The sequence below is a fragment of the Lemur catta genome, chromosome 6, assembly GCF_020740605.2.
Source record: "Lemur catta isolate mLemCat1 chromosome 6, mLemCat1.pri, whole genome shotgun sequence".
Taxonomy (NCBI): domain Eukaryota; kingdom Metazoa; phylum Chordata; class Mammalia; order Primates; family Lemuridae; genus Lemur; species Lemur catta.
The window spans coordinates 30,221,564-30,233,828 of NC_059133.1; the positions used below are offsets into that span (position 1 = coordinate 30,221,564).

The following is a 12,265-nucleotide window of genomic DNA, read 5'->3' on the forward strand; positions in this document are numbered from 1 at the left end:
ACACCACCAATCCCAGATGATTTCACTGGAGAATCATAATAAACATTGTTAAAGGAAAATTAACAATTTTAGAGAAGGGAACATTTATCAAATCATTTAATGAAGCTAGTACTAGCCTGATACCAAAGCTGACAACAACAGTACAAAATCAGAAAACAAAACAAAACTACAGACTGATATATCTCATGAATTTTGATGCAAAAACTTCTATATATAAGCATTCACAAAATATTAGAAAATCAAATACAAATTTTTAAAAAATAATTGTAGACTATAATCAAGTAAGATTTATTCCTGATATGGAAGGGTGGTTCAGAACTCTAAACCAATCATGCAATCTGCCTTGTCAGGTAACAAACAAATAAAAGAAATCATATGATTATATCAATTGACACCAAACATTTGACAAAATTTAATAACCACTCATGATAAAAGCTCATAAAACATTAGGAATTCTCTCAACATGAAAAAGAGCATCACCAAAAACTTACAGCTAATATAATTCTTAATGGTGAAGGATTGAATGTTTTCCTGTTAAGACTGGGAATAAGGTAAGAATATCTGTTCACTCCACTCTCATTCAACATAGTACTGGAAATAATACCCAGAGCAATAAGGCAAGATAAATGAAGAGAATTAAAGATTGAAAAAGAAGAAATAAAACTGTCATCATCTGTGTACCACATGATCATCTATGTAAAAATCTCAAGAAAATATTAAAAAATCCTAAATGTTTGAGATTTAAGATCAATAGAAAAAGTAATCACATTTCTATATAATAACAATGAAAATGAAGAAATTGAATAAAAACACAATATTATTTACAATTACACCAAATACATTGGAATACTTTGGTAAATACTTAACAGTCTATATACAGACCTGTCTGCTGAAAATTACAAAATGATGACAAAGGAAATCAAGAAGACTGGAATTGATGGTGAGATGTACCTGTTATTCATGGAAGAATCAATATAGTAGAGATGTCATTTTCCCCCAAAATTATCAATAGGGGTTTAGTGCAATTTTTATCAAAATCTTAACAAAATTTCTTGTAGTCATAGACAAGTTCATTTCATAATTTATATGAAAATACACAGGCTCTGGAATGGCTAACACAATCTTAATGATGAAGTATAAAGTAAACAAAATCATTCTACCCTATATTAAAACTTAGTCTGTAGCTATAGAGATCAAAATAATGTAGTATTGCTGGAAAAGTAGCCACACAAACAAGGGGAAATAAATAATAGAGAGCCTGAAAGACCAAGAGAAACATTTTTAACTCATATTTGACAAAGGTTCAAAAGAAATTCAGTGGTGGAAGAATAATCTTTTCAAAAACAACAAAAACTTTGATCTAAATCTCACACTTTAATAAAAAAACAAAACAAAAACAAAACAAAAATACCTAATAAAATGTATCATAGACTTATATGTCAAGCTTAAAACTATAAAACTTTTAGAAAAAATATAAGAGAAAATCTTTAAGACCAAGGGTGCTGTAAAGAGTTCTTAGACTCCACATCAAAAACAAAATCTTTTGCTATATGGAAAAATTGATAACATTAAGTTTATCAAAAATAAGGTTGTTTGCTCTGCCAAAAACTGTAAAGAAAATGAAGAGATAAGACAAGGAGAAAATTTTTACAAACCTTTTATCTAATAGATATTGTGTACAGAATACACAACAAATTTTCAAAACTCAACATCAAAACAAACAATAAAAAAAATCTAGTTAGAAAATGGGCAAAATATATGAAGAAGACATAAAAAATGCCAAATAAGCACATTGAAAGCTGCCCGATATTATTACTCAGTAGGAAAATGTAAATTAAAGCCACAATCAGATATCACTACATCTATCAGAATGTCTAAAAGAGAAATTAAAAAAAATAGTGACAACACCAAATGCAGGCAAAGTTGCAAAGAAACTAGATTATTTATATATTGCTGGTGGACTGTAAAATGGTACAGAAAATCTGGGAACCAGTTTAGCAGTTTCTAACAAAACTAAACATACAATTACCATACAGCCTATCATTTCAGCATTTATCACAGAAAAATAAAAACTTATCTTTATGAAAAACCTGTGCAAAAATGTTCATAGCAGCTTTAATCATTATAACTTCAAACTGAAAACAGGTCAGATATCCTTCAACAGGTAAATGAATAAGCAAAATGTTTATTCCATATATAGCATGGAATGCTACTCTGAATAAAAAGGAAAAAACTATCCACACATGAAACAACTTAAAGAAGTCTCCAAAGCATTATGCTTAAATAAAAATCCAATTTCAAAAGGTGACCAACTCTGTGATTCTATTTATAAAACATTTTGAAATGGCAACATTTTAGAAATGAAGGACAGGTTAGTGCATGCCAGTGGTTAGGGCTGGGGAGTAAAGTGTAGAGGTGCAGTGGCAGAGAATCATGGGAGAGAGGTGGTTGTGGTTATATAAAGGAAAGATCATTGTTGTGATGGAACTATTCAGCATTTCTTCATTGTGAGCATGGATATGTGAACCTACACATATGATAAAGTTGAACAGAACTAAATATGAGGTCTATTCGGAAAGTATCCAGCCACGTAATATGAAAAATAGAGATGTGTATTGAAGAAGATACAGGATACAAGAAACATTGTACGTAGGACGATGATACCTCTGTCCCCTTCAAAGGAGGCACTTTAGGACCTCACACACTTCACCCCGCGTCTCTTAAGTACACATTCAACATTCTCAGGTGTTCTGCTTGTTGCAGACCTTCCAGAACATGAATCATTTTCAACAGATTCTCAACCATTTTTGAAGCATTTGTGTCACAGTTTTATTTGCACTGCACTTGTTGCATTGTCCCCCAAATCATTCTGAATCATCCTAATAATTTCTGGGGAGGATTGTTTAAGCTTAATGCAAAATTTGATGCAGATTCATTGCACTACTCAGTCATTTTGAATGCGATGACCACACAGTGCACATGTTCACTCAATGTTGTCTAGCACTACACTGACTAGTACAGTGAAGTTGTCATTGTTCACTCATGCACATAACATTTAACTCTCCTTGGCAGCCAGGTTACATCGATGTTGCATGAACCATTCTCATTATAGTAACAATGGCTGGATACTTTCCAGACAGACCTCATAAACATACACACACACATGTTCAAATACAAGTAAAATTGAAGAAATCCGAATAGGATCCATGGATTGTATGAATACCAATATGTTGGTTGTCATGTTATACTACAGTTCTACTAAATATTACCATTGTGAGCAACTGAAGAGGAAGAAAGTAGGATTCCTAATAAATATAGGAAAAGTTGTTCAACCTCACTATTAATAGTAATGAAGAATATTAAAATTAAAGCAATAAGATCATTTCATATCCCACAGTTGGCCAAAACTAATATTCAGTAACAGTATTAATATGGATACAGGAAAAGGACAAATATATATATTTCTGGTAATATAATTGGCAACAATTATTTTGTAGAGAAATCTGGCAACTCTTATGAATGTATATACCATAAGTTCCATTAATCTTACTTCTGCAAAAATAGATTTGATCCATATTCAAATAATTAAATGCTTAACCAAAATTTTTATCATATCCAAAATTCTCACAATGCCAACTCCTGCATTACTTATCAAAGTTCTCCAGGTATGGGTTATCTAAATGAAGTAAAAATGGTAATTTATTCTCAAAAATTTTCTTTTCAAAATATGCCATAAGTATGTTTTTTTTATACATGGAAAACAGCTGAGCTGTTGAGAAATGTGCAGATTTCTTTGATGGCTTGGATGATTTAGGGACCTGTCACTTAACTAGTTGACTTAGAAACTACTGAAAATGTATATAGTTAAAATCAGCATTGCCTATTCAATGAAAAACATTTATTAATGCTATAAAGTGTACCTATAACTTAAAAATATGTTTGTGGATATGAGGGACTATATTTTGTTTATCATTAAGCAAGACTAATTTCAATTACAATATAACATCATATAATGAGAAAGAGCCAAAAATAATACAATTATGTAGGTAAAATTATAAATGGAAAAAATAGATTTTTAGGAGATAGAATAACATTATGGTTCTTTATTCTTTATTTTGGTACCATGCTAAGGACATAGGGTGCTTGAAATAATTAATGAGTACAATAATGAATGATTTTCTTCAAACAGTAGGCCTTATACAGTACTATGGATAGAATTTTCAAAGTTTAAATACCACTATTAAAGCCCTTCAAAGGCAACAGAACATTTAATTCAATTTTATATCCCAAGTATCTAGCACAGTATGCATTCCATAATCACAGACTGAATAAAATGAATCAAGCAAAATCATAGCCTGAGTAGCAAATCTACACATACCTTATTTACTCAGGTACTTACAAAAGGCTGACAAATATAAGGTTTTTAAAATCCTTACCCTACGCTAATCTTTCAACAATTCTATATACATGGCATCTTGGGGAAAAAGCACAGGTGCCAATCACAATGTTGTCAATTATAATATTTTGGAGAGTATTTTAGAGAATGCCTATTGACCAAGCGCCAGTGCCAGTCCTGAATTTTAAGATGACAAGTCTCTAAGTGTGGCTTATCTAAGAGGGTAAATAAATCAGGAAAAAAAATAGAAGTTAGTGAATGGTAGAAAACAGTGGGCCAGTTTGACATTTATGTAAGACTTTAAAAAAAAAAAATCCAGCAGTAAACCACTAAAATTCATTTGATGATAAAGTAAAAACATTTCCCTCAGTATTGTATATTTGCCATTTTTGAAAGTATAAGGGTTAAGTATAATGGGCATTTTTAGCTTTTCTGGATAACTTGTAAATAGTAAGAAATTGATCATGTATGGGAATGGGAAAAAAATTTCATTCCGAATATATGTCAAGTATATGTCAGAAAACAGTTGCCGTAATACCTGGAAATTGGGAGGAATGGAAATGACTCATCCCAACTTCATAAACAGGACAAATGTAACAGGTCCAAGAGTTCTTAGTCATTAACTGCCATTTACACTCCTCCTCACCCTATCCCTCATTAACACTCAAAGCTCTAATACCACCACCTGTCTTATATCCAAGAGGTAAAAATTCTACCTCCCTTCAAGAAATCCAGAACTTGTTGATCTCCCATCCCCCAGACTGTCCTTTCTATAGGAGTCTATACATCTGCTTTTCTGACCCACATTTCCCACTGTTCTTAAATTCAGAAACCCTTCCACTGAGTCCTTTTGGAAATAAACACACCAGTAAAATCCCACATATTCTCATCACGTTGTCTGATATTCTCCTCACTCCTTTGCTCTTGCCTTAAAACTTGCTCTTCCCTGGGGACACTGCTTTTCTTGAGCTTTCTCAAGTGGTGGTTGTCTTCTTTCCACATTTCTATTACTTAGGAGTTTAGATGAGGAGAGTTGTTTCCAGATCATTCTTCTCCTCTTTTCCTAAAAAACGTCCTTTCCAATTTTAAATCCAATGCCTTCAGACTACCCAGTTAAGTTGCAGTTATTTATGTTCCAGGTCAATATACTCATTTCTTGAGGAAGTTATACATTCTCACCAACACTACTTCTGTCAGAATTCTTAGTGATTTTGCTATAACTCAGTTCCAATGCCTCTACTCCTACAATGACACTTTCTTTCAAGTATCTCTGACATTCATTTCTGTGGTCAAACTTGATAGTCATTATCAATAATAACAAGCTGTCCTTAATCTCAATTTGAAAATCCCATTGTTTACTACCAATTCCTCTCTTCTGATTTACTCCCTCTGATACCTGATTCCAGCAATTCTTCAGCACCACCGGAACCTACATCCTCTGATCTTAATGTCATGTTGTCTCCTCCTATATCAAACAGAATCCAGTAGTAAAACAGAAACCACTTGGGTATTTAAAACAGATGGAATTTAATGAAAGACATGATTATGAAGTGATGGAGAAGATAAGTAGGCTATCACAAATCCATACAGAGGTTAGCAGCAGCAGGAGGCTATTTCCAGACAGGAGGGACAGAAGAAGGAATCTGCATTACTAGACATCAGAGGCCAGAGTCACCCAGTGGAAGCTGCTTCATGATGAGTCTATTTAGTAAGAGAGTTGGAGCCATAGAAGTAAACCAGCACTATCAAAACTGTTACCTGAGGCTTAAGAAAATTTGAAATATCCTGCCTTTTTCCTTAATCAGTGATTCATTGGTTGACTGAAGCCATAAGTCATCTGACATGGGAATCTAAGAAACTTGTCCTCCAAGATTAACCACCCTAAAATAAATAGTAGAAGAAGTGGGGAAAGGAATGGCTGCATCTGAGAGCAAATGAGCACTAGACCAAGGAGTCCACATCTTTTTGTCACTCAACACCCATTCTCACCTTTTGACCCACATTTCACTTTCATACACAATTCAATACTTGTGTCTAATATGAAGCAATCATGTATAATGCAAAAGAAGATGGTCTCACTCTTTCCAAAATCAAGAGAGACATGAAATCCAGTTGGTCTGTGTTCACTGCTTGTCACTATCTACAGGCAATGTACATTCCTTCCCATTAGATATAGACATGATTCTTAATAGTCTGATCATCTATAATCTAAACTATGAAGATAAACACTACCAACAATCCACATAAAAATCCGTGTCTTTTGACAATTACTGACAAACTTGTATAAATACAGTTATGTGGTGAGTAGAGAAGCTAGTGGTAGTGAAATGAGAGTTTGATGAGATGTGAGGAGGGGAAAATTGCAAGAAATAGTAAGAAAATTTGGGAGAAAATTAGAGGAAAGATTGAATAATAGTTATAAGGGTTGTGGGATTATGTAAATGGATTTTTATTTTTATTTTTTTCATTATTGGAAGGCACTTGAGATTGCTCTTGGCTTGTGGGAAGATGTCAATAAATTAGTAAGAACAGAAAATATAGAACAGAGGAGATAAAGGTACAGCAGAGATTATATAAATAATGGAAAAAGGGAAACAATAGTTTCAACAGCTATAATTTTTCTCCAGCTGCATTAAATTTCTTTTGTACAAGAAGATAGATATTAAGCAATGATGTTGATTCAGGATCAGGTTTTCACTTATTGTATTAGTCTAAAAGAGAAGTCATCCCTATGACATGGAACCGGAGCATCTTATCATTTCCTTATGATGTTCCTTTAAAATGTTTTTAAGTTTATTTTTAATTAACAGATAAAATTGTATGAATTTACCAACTATGAAAGGATATTTTGAAATATATATACATTGTATAATGACAAAATATGGCTAATTAACATATGCATTACCGCACATAATTATGACTTTTCTGGTGAGACTTACATCCACTCTTTTAGTATTTTTTAAGAATACCATACATTGTTAACTATATAGTCACCTTGTTGCACAATACAACTTTTGCACTTATTCCTCCTAGCTAACCAAAATTTTGTATATTTTGGCCAAAATCTTCCCCATTCCCACCCGTAGCCTATACTAACCACCATTTTACTCTCTACTTCTATGAGATTAAATAATTTAGATTCCACATATGAGTGAGATCATGCAGTAGTTGTCTTTTTTTTTTCTGGCTTATTTCACTTAACATATTGTCCTACATGTTCACCCATGGTGTCATAAATTACAGGATTTTCTTCTTTAGGATATGAATTTTGCTTTGAAAAAAATGTGAGGGTTTCAATGTTATTTCACAGTTTACCACTAATACAAAGCCTGAGTAGATGCTTAATAAATATTAGTGAAGAAATGGAAATAAAAGAAGGAAAGACATAATTAAAGCACAGGAGCAACAATCAGCCTGAATGTGCAGCAGTAATTTAGTGTGGCTGGTGGCATATCAAGTGTGAGAGTGTAGACACAGAGAAAATACAAGTTACAGAAAGTTTTAAAGATAGGTATAGTTTAGGTACCACAGAGACTTGTTTCTATTTCAGAATTATTGTACTGATGACATAGTACCAGTTCTACTTGATTTTTTTTTCATGTGGAGGATCAGCAAAGAATATTTGAGCCAGCATGTTAATTTTTTCTGTTCACACGAAAATAGATATCTTAATGCTCTTAAAAATCACAAGTCTGCATTATTCTGTTTTTAATTTTCCCATATGGCAATGTAGGATTTTCCTCTCAAACCTAATTTTGAAGAGCTTTGGAGGCATTCATACAAAGATATCCAGCAAAGAGCAGGATTTAAAATCGGTTAATCCAGGAACAACTGTGTCATCCTATATAGACAAAAAATTCAAAGCAAGTAGGCATCATCTTTTTTTTTCTAGACAAATCAGTAATTCCTGGGAAAAGTTCATGGGAAGTAAAGGGATAGAAGCAGGGTTATATGAAGCAAACATTGAAAATAATCAGGCATGACTCAGGTGTATTCATTGTCTCTCCTTTCTGTCCTTCTCCCTCCATCTCTATTTCTATCTCCATCTCTAGCTCTACCTCTATCTCTAACATATCTCTCTATCTCTATCTCTGCCTCTATTATCTCTATCTCTACTTCTATTTCATCTCTATCTATCTCAATCTTTATCTCTGTCTCTGTCATTTCTATCTCTCCCTATCTCTCACACCCTAAATTCCTAAAAGCAGTGACATCACTGCTATTTTCAATGTTGGGTCTATAAATTAAATGAACAAATAAAGTTGAATTTAAAAACCTAATGTCACTTATGTGGGCTAACACAATGCTAAAGGCAAATGAAAGATGTTTTACGACAACATGCCTAATATTGTAGATATCACTGGAGCTATTTTGGGGAAAAGCACTGGAATGTCGTTGAGAACTACTGTCTTAAAATTTCACAAATTTAAACATAGCAGAAGTTGAACTCATCAAAGGCACACAGTTTTTTTTCTTCTCTACCTGTTCATAGTTACAGCACAGGACAAATTTGTTATTTTTCTGTTATCATTTAGCAAGAACCAGAATAATAACATTATAATTAGAAAATAATAAATGTGGAATTTCTAATAGAAAATAATTTTCTATTCTGTTATAAAGGAAAACACAGACTCTTAAAAAATAAATGGTTCATATATTTTGACAACTCATTAATATATTAAATACTGTTAATCATGAAAATTATAATAAATTAGTATTTAAATTGAGCATTAGTACTTATAACATTTTTTCAAATTGTGTTTCTATCATTAATATAGAGTCATTATTAGGTCAAATAGATTTGTGAAGCAAGTATTCATAGAAGCATAGGGTGCAGTGGTTCTATTTTTATTGAACATTGCTAATTTTCGCAATGATATTGGCTTTTGTATCACTGAAACATAGCTACAACCACAACAATGAAACTTTTTAATTCTGATGCCATATTTTATCATATCAAACCACAAAGAATTTTTTATTTCTGTTTATACTCAGTTAATTTTGCCTTAACGTGTGTGCATGTCATATTAGGCTTTAGGACATAAGAGTACAGAGTTCCCTCAGAGTAAGCATGAATTTAAGAGAACTTTCTCAGCTAAGCATATGATTTCTCTCTATGCTACTTTATGTTAAGAACATTTTTTCTATCCTGACTTTTTTGTTAAAAGGAGTGTTTTGAAGTGGAGTGAAAGTTACCACTATTATAGTAATTTGTTCTAGGTATTAACTGCATACTGTGCATTAACGTTGGGTCAACGTCCCATTTTTAGAAGATAGATTGTAACTGAACCATGGAAATATGTTGTGAAAAGAAATTAATTCAATCACTTTTACTTTTCTGTAGAAAAATAGCATAAATAAAATAAAACATTTCTAAAACTTAGTTGTATACAATTTCTGATGATGTCAAGGAATATATAAACTAATTCCTAGTTTATGTGAGCAAGATTACTAAAACATATTCAAAAGTGTCAATTTGTAAATAAAGTGTCAAAAAGAACCCTCAGACTGCTACCCACTATATAAACATGTCAATAAATTCTTTTGATGTTTGATTATGTTTTGATAAAATCTATTATAACTCTAAGCATCCACATTAATAATAAATTATTTATTATGAAAATATATTAATTCATTAGGTATTATGCACTATATTGGCATAATTTCCACAGGTAGTTATCTGTATATATTTATATTTCTTAATATATGTTTGAATTTATGGTGTTGAATTTATATAAAAATATAAGCCCCTAATATGCATGCATCTCTTATGTGCTTCCCAAATTCTTGGCCTATTTATTAATTTTTCTAACATTTTTATTAGTAATATGTGGAAAAGTTTTTCAACATTTTGCAATATTTGCCAATATCAGTGTTTTAGTTTTTCAATTCAATTTAATTTATAAAATATAACTGACATCATATAAGAGTTACAGACTGTGCAGGTAGAAAGGGATTCAGTGATCATTTACATTGTCCACAATTTAATTAATAATGTTTTAACAATAAATTTAATAAATTAATAATTATAGGAAAATGTTATGTGATATATTAAAAACAAATTAGCTATTATTAATATATATGAAACATTTCGAGGTACATAGATTTGTACTTGGAAATGGTTAACTAAAAACAAATGAGTGTTAGTGTATCTGTATGTAATGTTAAATCTTTTTTTTCTTCATAGTTTTAAAATCATTAAACTTTCTTCTGGCACTATACCTAATTTTAGTAAAAATGTCCACATTCATTTTTAGTATATTTTTCTTAGAAAATAAATAAAATTAAAATTAAATAAAAATGTATTAATACTAAAACCCAACAATATTAAAATACTATTGGCAACAATATATTAATGAATGTTTTATGTTTCATAAAAGAGTAGAATGCTCAGATAAACTTAGAATTCATTTATAATTTACACTGAGATAGTGAATATCTAAGTTTGCCTTAATTACTCAATAAATCACTACTTTTCTTAGTAATGACACTCTCTCCTCTGAACAGCAGTAGAATCTTTAGATAGCAGTGAGCAAGCTTAAACTAAAATAAAAGGATCCCTGCATAATTATCTTTAAAGTAAGTATTAATCACTTCCAAAAATCACTAGCCAATTAAATGTTAGATTTAAATGATTCAACAGTTTGAAGACAAGTTAGTATTTTCTGAGATATAAGAAAATAGGATATTGTGTGACCTTCAGTAACTTCAAAGTTTGAGGAATAGAATGTCCTTAGCATGTCCTTATTTCTTAATAGTCATTTGTTAACCTTTATTTTTTTCCTTAAAAATGTTACGGGGGAACAAATGTTTTAGGTAACATGGATCATTTTTGTAATGCTTGAGTCCTGGCTAAAGGTGTGCCCGTCATCCCAATAGTGTCCATAGTACCTGTTTAGGTAGGTTTTTTCCCCTCTCAGCCTTCCTCCCTCCCCCCGGCTGATTTCCACTGAGTTTTACTTCCCTCTGTGGACATGTGTGCTCATCAGTTCATTCCAATTTAATAGTGAGTGCATGTGATGTTTGTTTTTCTATTCTTGAAATACTTCACTTAGTATGTCAAAAAAATAAGCACAAGGCCAGGTGTGGCAACTGACACCTGTAATCCTAGCACTCTGGGAGGCTAAGGAGGGAGGATTGCTTGAGATCAGGAGACCAGCCTTAGTAACAACAAGACCCCATCTCTACTAAAAAATAGAAAAAAATTAGCTGGGTGTGAGGGTGCACACCTGTAGTCCCAGCTACTGGGGAGGCTGAGGCAGGAGGATCACTTGAGCCCGGGAGTTTAAGGTTGCAGTGAGCTATGATGATGGATGCCACTGCACTCTAGCCAGGGCAACAGAGTGAGACTTAATCTCTAAATAAATAAATAGCACACTACCACCTAAATGTGCAGTAGAAATTAAGCTTTTTATTGTCTATAATTTATGTGATTGTCCCTCTTAAGTCACACAACTTGCCCACAGTCTTCACCCTGATGTAGGTCAAGAGAAAAAAACAAATAAAAACAAACAATAAACTTATCAACTTAGAGTACCATAATTTCTCTAAGTTAAAAAAAAATCTCTTCTTGTAAATTCTCAAATATTCAACTTATATCACCTCTGGTCTTTTTCCAAGATAGTGTTTGCATATAGCAAAGGAACCTCAGATGTACATGAGATTGTATCTGTTGTGGAGTGGATCCTCTGTTCTTGAGCCTGTACTGGCAACCAGATAGTTGCTCTCTCTGGCTTTTCAGAGAGACTTTTTGGTATCTGTTGTTGGCATCTGTGGTCCTGGTCATTTTTTCTCATTTACAAAACCCCAAATTCCAGGGACTCTCTTGGTCCTAATCCCAGCTCTTGAACTTCTCAGCACCTACACATC

At 32.3% G+C, this 12,265-nt stretch overlaps 1 pseudogene; it reads right to left on the bottom strand.

The window, feature by feature from the left end:
* LOC123640522 overlaps nt 1-5,850 on the bottom strand; it is a 43,745-nt pseudogene extending 37,895 nt beyond the window's left edge.
* Nucleotides 5,851-12,265: the final 6,415 nt, after the last annotated feature.